The sequence below is a fragment of the Borostomias antarcticus genome (assembly GCF_949987555.1).
Source record: "Borostomias antarcticus genome assembly, contig: scaffold_70, whole genome shotgun sequence".
NCBI lineage: Eukaryota > Metazoa > Chordata > Actinopteri > Stomiiformes > Stomiidae > Borostomias > Borostomias antarcticus.
This window is the reverse complement of record NW_028176049.1, coordinates 469364-480437: the sequence shown is the minus strand read 5'-3', so window position 1 is coordinate 480437 and position 11074 is coordinate 469364.

The window sequence follows — 11074 nt, the reverse complement described above, 5'->3', positions numbered from 1 at the left end:
CCAACTATGCTACTATCAAACCAATGTGCTAGCTACTGTCCATCCCAACTATGCTACAATCAAACCAATGCGCTAGCTACAGTCCATCCCAACTATGCTACTATCAAACCAATGCGCTAGCTACTGTCCATCCCAACTATGCTACTATCAAATCAATGCGCTAGCTACTGTCCATCCCAACTATGCTACTATCAAACCAATGCGCTAGCTACTGTCCATCCCAACTATGATGCTATCAAACCAATGTGCTAGCTACTGTCCATCCCAACTATGCTACTATCAAACCAATGTGCTAGCTACTGTCCATCCCAACTATGCTACAATCAAACCAATGTGCTATCTACTGTCCATCCCAACAATGCTATCAAACCTATGTGCTAGCTACTGTACATCCCAACTATACTACTATCAAACCAATGCGCTAGCTACTGTCCATCCCAACTATGATGCTATCAAACCAATGTGCTAGCTACTGTCCATCCCAACTATGCTACTATCAAACCAATGTGCTAACTACTGTCCATCCCAACTATGCTACTATCAAACCAATGCGCTAGCTACAGTCCATCCCAACTATGCTACTATCAAACCAATGCGCTAGCTACTGTCCATCCCAACTATGCTACTATCAAACCAATGCGCTAGCTACTGTCCATCCCAACTATGATGCTATCAAACCAATGTGCTAGCTACTGTCCATCCCAACTATGCTACTATCAAACCAATGTGCTAGCTACTGTCCATCCCAACTATGCTACAATCAAACCAATGTGCTATCTACTGTCCATCCCAACAATGCTATCAAACCTATGTGCTAGCTACTGTACATCCCAACTATACTACTATCAAACCAATGCGCTAGCTACTGTCCATCCCAACTATGATGCTATCAAACCAATGTGCTAGCTACTGTCCATCCCAACTATGCTACTATCAAACCAATGTGCTAGCTACTGTCCATCCCAACTATGCTACTATCAAATCAATGTGCTAGCTACTGTCCATCCCAACTATGCTACTATCAAACCAATGTGCTAGCTACTGTCCATCCCAACTATGCTACTATCAAACCAATGCGCTAGCTACTGTCCATCCCAACTATGATGCTATCAAACCAATGTGCTAGCTACTGTCCATCCCAACTATTCTACTATCAAACCAATGTAATAGCTACTGTCCATCCCAACTATGCTACTATCAAACCAATGCGCTAGCTACTGTCCATCCCAACTATGCTACTATCAAACCAATGCGCTTGCTACTGTCCATCCCAACTATGATGCTATCAAACCAATGTGCTAGCTACTGTCCATCCCAACTATGCTATCAAACCAATGTAATAGCTACTGTCCATCCCAACTATGCTACTATCAAACCAATGTGCTAGCTACTGTCCATCCCAACTATTCTACTATCAAACCAATGCGCTAGCTACTGTCCATTCCAACTATGCTACTATCAAACCAATGCGCTTGCTACAGTCCATCCCAACTATGCTACTATCAAACCAATGCGCTAGCTACTGTCCATCCCAACTATGCTACTATCAAACCAATGTGCTAGCTACTGTCAATCCCAACTATGATGCTATCAAACCAATGTGCTAGCTACTGTCCATCCCAACTATGCTACTATCAAACCAATGTGCTAGCTACTGTCCATCCCAACTATGCTACTATCAAACCAATGTGCTAGCTACTGTCCATCCCAACTATGCTACTATCAAACCAATGTGCTAACTACTGTCCATCCCAACTATGCTACTATCAAACCAATGTGCTAGCTACTGTCCATCCCAACTATGCTACTATCAAACCAATGTGCTAGCTACTGTCCATCCCAACTATGCTATCAAACCAATGTAATAGCTACTGTCCATCCCAACTATGCTACTATCAAACCAATGCGCTAGCTACTGTCCATCCCAACTATGCTACTATCAAACCAATGCGCTAGCTACTGTCCATCCCAACTATGATGCTATCAAACCAATGTGCTAGCTACTGTCCATCCCAACTATGCTATCAAACCAATGTAATAGCTACGGTCCATCCCAACTATGCTACTATCAAACCAATGTGCTAGCTACTGTCCATCCCAACTATGCTACTTTCAAACCAATGTGCTATCTACTGTCCATCCCAACAATGCTATCAAACCTATGTGCTAGCTACTGTACATCCCAACTATACTACTATCAAACCAATGCGCTAGCTACTGTCCATCCCAACTATGATGCTATCAAACCAATGTGCTAGCTACTGTCCATCCCAACTATGCTACTATCAAACCAACTTGCTAGCTACTGTCCATCCCAACTATGCTACTATCAAACCAATGTGCTAGCTACTGTCCATCCCAACTATGCTACTATCAAACCAATGTGCTAGCTACTGTCCATCCCAACTATGCTACTATCAAACCAATGTGCTAGCTACTGTCCATCCCAACTATGCTACTATCAAACCAATGTGCTATCTACTGTCAATCCCAACAATGCTATCAAACCTATGTGCTAGCTACTGTCCATCCATCAAACCAATGTGCTAGCTACTGTCCATCCCAACTATGCTACTATCAAACCAATGTGCTAGCTACTGTCCATCCCAACTATGCTACTATCAAACCAATGTGCTAGCTACTGTCCATCCCAACTATGCTACTATCAAACCAATGTGCTAGCTACTGTCCATCCCAACTATGCTACTATCAAACCAATGTGCTAGCTACTGTCCATCCCAACTATGCTACTATCAAACCAATGTGCTAGCTACTGTCCATCCCAACTATGCTACTATCAAACCAATGCGCTAGCTACTGTCCATCCCAACTATGATGCTATCAAACCAATGTGCTAGCTACTGTCCATCCCAACTATGCTACTATCAAACCAATGTGCTAGCTACTGTACATCCCAACTATGCTACTATCAAACCAATGTGCTAGCTACTGTACATCCCAACTATGCTACTATCAAACCTGTGCTAGCTAAATCCCAACAATGCTACGATCAAAACAATGTGCTAGCTACTGTCCATCCCAACTATGCTACTTTCAAACCAATGTGCTAGCTACTGTCCATCCCAACTATGCTACTATCAAACCAATGTGCTAGCTACTGTCCATCCCAACTATGCTACAATCAAACCAATGTGCTATCTACTGTCCATCCCAACTATGCTACAATCAAACCAATGTGCTATCTACTGTCCATCCCAACAATGCTACTATCAAACCAATGCGCTAGCTACAGTCCATCCCAACTATGCTACTATCAAACCAATGCGCTAGCTACTGTCCATCCCAACTATGCTACTATGAAACCAATGCGCTAGCTACTGTCCATCCCAACTATGATGCTATCAAACCAATGTGCTAGCTACTGTCCATCCCAACTATGCTACTATCAAACCAATGTGCTAGCTACTGTCCATCCCAACTATGCTACAATCAAACCAATGTGCTATCTACTGTCCATCCCAACAATGCTATCAAACCTATGTGCTAGCTACTGTACATCCCAACTATGCTACTATCAAACCAATGTAATAGCTACTGTCCATCCCAACTATGCTACTATCAAACCAATCCGCTAGCTACTGTCCATCCCAACTATGCTACTATCAAACCAATGCGCTAGCTACTGTCCATTCCAACTATGATGCTATCAAACCAATGTGCTAGCTACTGTCCATCCCAACTATGCTACTATCAAACCAATGTGCTAGCTACTGTCTATCCCAACTATGCTACTATCAAACCAATGTGCTAGCTACTGTCCATCCCAACTATCAAACCAATGTGCTAGCTACTGAACATCCCAGCTATGTTACTATCAAACCAATGCGCTAGCTACTGTCCATCCCAACTATGCTATTATCAAACCAATGTGCTAGCTACTTTCCATCCCAACTATCAAACCAATGTGCTAGCTACTGAACATCCCAGCTATGTTACTATCAAACCAATGTGCTAGCTACTGTCCATCCCAACTATGCTACTATCAAACCAATGTGCTAGCTACTGTCCATCCCAACTATGCTACTATCAAACCAATGTGCTAGCTACTGTCCATCCCAACTATGCTACAATCAAACCAATGTGCTATCTACTGTCCATCCCAACAATGCTATCAAACCTATGTGCTAGCTACTGTCCATCCATCAAACCAATGTGCTAGCTACTGTCCATCCCAACTATGCTACTATCAAACCAATGTGCTAGCTACTGTCCATCCCAACTATGCTACTATCAAACCAATGTGCTAGCTACTGTCCATCCCAACTATGCTACTATCAAACCAATGTGCTAGCTACTGTCCATCCCAACTATGCTACTATCAAACCAATGTGCTAGCTACTGTCCATCCCAACTATGCTACTATCAAACCAATGTGCTAGCTACTGTCCATCCCAACTATGCTACTATCAAACCAATGCGCTAGCTACTGTCCATCCCAACTATGATGCTATCAAACCAATGTGCTAGCTACTGTCCATCCCAACTATGCTATCAAACCAATGTAATAGCTACTGTCCATCCCAACTATGCTACTATCAAACCAATGTGCTAGCTACTGTCCATCCCAACTATGCTACAATCAAACCAATGTGCTATCTACTGTCCATCCCAACAATGCTATCAAACCTATGTGCTAGCTACTGTACATCCCAACTATACTACTATCAAACCAATGCGCTAGCTACTGTCCATCCCAACTATGATGCTATCAAACCAATGTGCTAGCTACTGTCCATCCCAACTATGCTACTATCAAACCAACTTGCTAGCTACTGTCCATCCCAACTATGCTACTATCAAACCAATGTGCTAGCTACTGTCCATCCCAACTATGCTACTATCAAACCAATGTGCTAGCTACTGTCCATCCCAACTATGCTACTATCAAACCAATGTGCTAGCTACTGTCCATCCCAACTATGCTACTATCAAACCAATGTGCTAGCTACTGTCCATCCCAACTATGCTACAATCAAACCAATGTGCTATCTACTGTCCATCCCAACAATGCTATCAAACCTATGTGCTAGCTACTGTCCATCCATCAAACCAATGTGCTAGCTACTGTCAATCCCAACTATGCTACTATCAAACCAATGTGCTAGCTACTGTCCATTCCAACTATGCTACTATCAAACCAATGTGCTAGCTACTGTCCATCCTAACTATGCTACAATCAAACCAATGTGCTATCTACTGTCCATCCCAACAATGCTATCAAACCTATGTGCTAGCTACTGTACATCCCAACTATGCTACTATCAAACCAATGTGCTAGCTACTGTCCATCCCAACTATGCTACTATCAAACCAATGTGCTAGCTACTGTCCATCCCAACTATGCTACTATCAAACCAATGTGCTAGCTACTGTACATCCCAACTATGCTACTATCAAACCAATGTGCTAGCTACTGTACATCCCAACTATGCTACTATCAAACCTGTGCTAGCTAAATCCCAACAATGCTACGATCAAAACAATGTGCTAGCTACTGTCCATCCCAACTATGCTACTTTCAAACCAATGTGCTAGCTACTGCCCATCCCAACTATGCTACTATCAAACCAATGTGCTAGCTACTGTCCATCCCAACTATGCTACTATCAAACCAATGTGCTAGCTACTGTCCATTCCAACTATGCTACTATCAAACCAATGTGCTAGCTACTGTCCATCCTAACTATGCTACAATCAAACCAATGTGCTATCTACTGTCCATCCCAACAATGCTATCAAACCTATGTGCTAGCTACTGTACATCCCAACTATGCTACTATCAAACCAATGTGCTAGCTACTGTCCATCCCAACTATGCTACTATCAAACCAATGTGCTAGCTACTGTCCATCCCAACTATGCTACTATCAAACCAATGTGCTAGCTACTGTACATCCCAACTATGCTACTATCAAACCAATGTGCTAGCTACTGTACATCCCAACTATGCTACTATCAAACCTGTGCTAGCTAAATCCCAACAATGCTACTATCAAACCAATGTGCTAGCTACTGTCCATCCCAACTATGCTACTATCAAACCAATGTGCTAGCTACTGTCCATTCCAACTATGCTACTATCAAACCAATGTGCTAGCTACTGTCCATCCTAACTATGCTACAATCAAACCAATGTGCTATCTACTGTCCATCCCAACAATGCTATCAAACCTATGTGCTAGCTACTGTACATCCCAACTATGCTACTATCAAACCAATGTGCTAGCTACTGTCCATCCCAACTATGCTACTATCAAACCAATGTGCTAGCTACTGTCCATCCCAACTATGCTACTATCAAACCAATGTGCTAGCTACTGTACATCCCAACTATGCTACTATCAAACCAATGTGCTAGCTACTGTACATCCCAACTATGCTACTATCAAACCTGTGCTAGCTAAATCCCAACAATGCTACGATCAAAACAATGTGCTAGCTACTGTCCATCCCAACTATGCTACTTTCAAACCAATGTGCTAGCTACTGTCCATCCCAACTATGCTACTATCAAACCAATGTGCTAGCTACTGTCCATCCCAACTATGCTACAATCAAACCAATGTGCTATCTACTGTCCATCCCAACTATGCTACAATCAAACCAATGTGCTATCTACTGTCCATCCCAACAATGCTACTATCAAACCAATGCGCTAGCTACAGTCCATCCCAACTATGCTACTATCAAACCAATGCGCTAGCTACTGTCCATCCCAACTATGCTACTATGAAACCAATGCGCTAGCTACTGTCCATCCCAACTATGATGCTATCAAACCAATGTGCTAGCTACTGTCCATCCCAACTATGCTACTATCAAACCAATGTGCTAGCTACTGTCCATCCCAACTATGCTACAATCAAACCAATGTGCTATCTACTGTCCATCCCAACAATGCTATCAAACCTATGTGCTAGCTACTGTACATCCCAACTATGCTACTATCAAACCAATGCGCTAGCTACTGTCCATCCCAACTATGCTACTATCAAACCAATGCGCTAGCTACTGTCCATCCCAACTATGATGCTATCAAACCAATGTGCTAGCTACTGTCCATCCCAACTATGCTACTATCAAACCAATGTGCTAACTACTGTCCATCCCAACTATGCTACTATCAAACCAATGTGCTAGCTACTGTCCATCCCAACTATGCTACTATCAAACCAATGTGCTAGCTACTGTCCATCCCAACTATGCTATCAAACCAATGTAATAGCTACTGTCCATCCCAACTATGCTACTATCAAACCAATGCGCTAGCTACTGTCCATCCCAACTATGCTACAATCAAACCAATGCGCTAGCTACTGTCCATCCCAACTATGCTATCAAACCAATGTAATAGCTACTGTCCATCCCAACTATGCTACTATCAAACCAATGTGCTAGCTACTGTCCATCCCAACTATGCTACTATCAAACCAATGCGCTAGCTACTGTCCATTCCAACTATGCTACTATCAAACCAATGCGCTAGCTACAGTCCATCCCAACTATGCTACTATCAAACCAATGCGCTAGCTACAGTCCATCCCAACTATGCTACTATCAAACCAATGCGCTAGCTACTGTCCATCCCAACTATGCTACTATCAAACCAATGCGCTAGCTACTGTCCATCCCAACTATGATGCTATCAAACCAATGTGCTAGCTACTGTCCATCCCAACTATGCTACTATCAAACCAATGTGCTAGCTACTGTCCATCCCAACTATGCTACTATCAAACCAATGTGCTAGCTACTGTCCATCCCAACTATGCTACTATCAAACCAATGTGCTAGCTACTGTCCATCCCAACTATGCTACTATCAAACCAATGTGCTAGCTACTGTCCATCCCAACGATGCTACAATCAAACCAATGCGCTAGCTACAGTCCATCCCAACTATGCTACTATCAAACCAATGCGCTAGCTACTGTCCATCCCAACTATGCTACTATCAAACCAATGCGCTAGCTACTGTCCATCCCAACTATGATGCTATCAAACCAATGTGCTAGCTACTGTCCATCCCAACTATGCTACTATCAAACCAATGTGCTAGCTACTGTCCATCCCAACTATGCTACAATCAAACCAATGTGCTATCTACTGTCCATCCCAACAATGCTATCAAACCTATGTGCTAGCTACTGTACATCCCAACTATACTACTATCAAACCAATGCGCTAGCTACTGTCCATCCCAACTATGATGCTATCAAACCAATGTGCTAGCTACTGTCCATCCCAACTATACTACTATCAAACCAACTTGCTAGCTACTGTCCATCCCAACTATGCTACTATCAAACCAATGTGCTAGCTACTGTCCATCCCAACTATGCTACTATCAAACCAATGTGCTAGCTACTGTCCATCCCAACTATGCTACTATCAAACCAATGCGCTAGCTACTGTCCATCCCAACTATGCTACTATCAAACCAATGCGCTAGCTACTGTCCATCCCAACTATGATGCTATCAAACCAATGTGCTAGCTACTGTCCATCCCAACTATGCTACTATAAAACCAATGTGCTAGCTACTGTCCATCCCAACTATGCTACAATCAAACCAATGTGCTATCTACTGTCCATCCCAACAATGCTATCAAACCTATGTGCTAGCTACTGTACATCCCAACTATGCTACTATCAAACCAATGTGCTAGCTACTGTCCATCCAACTATGCTACTATCAAACCAATGTGCTAGCTACTGTCCATCCCAACTATGCTACTATCAAACCAATGCGCTAGCTACTGTCCATTCCAACTATGCTACTATCAAACCAATGCGCTAGCTACAGTCCATCCCAACTATGCTACTATCAAACCAATGCGCTAGCTACTGTCCATCCCAACTATGCTACTATCAAACCAATGCGCTAGCTACTGTCCATCCCAACTATGATGCTATCAAACCAATGTGCTAGCTACTGTCCATCCCAACTATGCTACTATCAAACCAATGTGCTAGCTACTGTCCATTCCAACTATGCTACTATCAAACCAATGTGCTAGCTACTGTCCATCCTAACTATGCTACAATCAAACCAATGTGCTATCTACTGTCCATCCCAACAATGCTATCAAACCTATGTGCTAGCTACTGTACATCCCAACTATGCTACTATCAAACCAATGTGCTAGCTACTGTCCATCCCAACAATGCTATCAAACCTATGTGCTAGCTACTGTACATCCCAACTATACTACTATCAAACCAATGCGCTAGCTACTGTCCATCCCAACTATGATGCTATCAAACCAATGTGCTAGCTACTGTCCATCCCAACTATGCTACTATCAAACCAATGTGCTAGCTACAGTCCATTCCAACTATGCTACTATCAAACCAATGTGCTATCTACTGTCCATCCCAACAATGCTACTATCAAACCAATGCGCTACTTACAGTCCATCCCAACTATGCTACTATCAAACCAATGCGCTAGCTACTGTCCATCCCAACTATGCTACTATCAAACCAATGCGCTAGCTACTGTCAATCCCAACTATGATGCTATCAAACCAATTTGCTAGCTACTGTCCATCCCAACTATGCTACTATCAAACCAATGTGCTAGCTACTGTCCATCCCAACTATGCTACAATCAAACCAATGTGCTATCTACTGTCCATCCCAACAATGCTATCAAACCTATGTGCTAGCTACTGTACATCCCAACTATACTACTATCAAACCAACTTGCTAGCTACTGTCCATCCCAACTATGCTACTATCAAACCAATGTGCTAGCTACTGTCCATCCCAACTATGCTACTATCAAACCAATGTGCTAGCTACTGTCCATCCCAACTATGCTACTATCAAACCAATGCGCTAGCTACTGTCCATCCCAACTATGCTACTATCAAACCAATGCGCTAGCTACTGTCCATCCCAACTATGATGCTATCAAACCAATGTGCTAGCTACTGTCCATCCCAACTATGCTACTATAAAACCAATGTGCTAGCTACTGTCCATCCCAACTATGCTACAATCAAACCAATGTGCTATCTACTGTCCATCCCAACAATGCTATCAAACCTATGTGCTAGCTACTGTACATCCCAACTATGCTACTATCAAACCAATGTGCTAGCTACTGTCCATCCAACTATGCTACTATCAAACCAATGTGCTAGCTACTGTCCATCCCAACTATGCTACTATCAAACCAATGCGCTAGCTACTGTCCATTCCAACTATGCTACTATCAAACCAATGCGCTAGCTACAGTCCATCCCAACTATGCTACTATCAAACCAATGCGCTAGCTACTGTCCATCCCAACTATGCTACTATCAAACCAATGCGCTAGCTACTGTCCATCCCAACTATGATGCTATCAAACCAATGTGCTAGCTACTGTCCATCCCAACTATGCTACTATCAAACCAATGTGCTAGCTACTGTCCATTCCAACTATGCTACTATCAAACCAATGTGCTAGCTACTGTCCATCCTAACTATGCTACAATCAAACCAATGTGCTATCTACTGTCCATCCCAACAATGCTATCAAACCTATGTGCTAGCTACTGTACATCCCAACTATGCTACTATCAAACCAATGTGCTAGCTACTGTCCATCCCAACAATGCTATCAAACCTATGTGCTAGCTACTGTACATCCCAACTATACTACTATCAAACCAATGCGCTAGCTACTGTCCATCCCAACTATGATGCTATCAAACCAATGTGCTAGCTACTGTCCATCCCAACTATGCTACTATCAAACCAATGTGCTAGCTACAGTCCATTCCAACTATGCTACTATCAAACCAATGTGCTATCTACTGTCCATCCCAACAATGCTACTATCAAACCAATGCGCTACTTACAGTCCATCCCAACTATGCTACTATCAAACCAATGCGCTAGCTACTGTCCATCCCAACTATGCTACTATCAAACCAATGCGCTAGCTACTGTCAATCCCAACTATGATGCTATCAAACCAATTTGCTAGCTACTGTCCATCCCAACTATGCTACTATCAAACCAATGTGCTAGCTACTGTCCATCCCAACTATGCTACAATC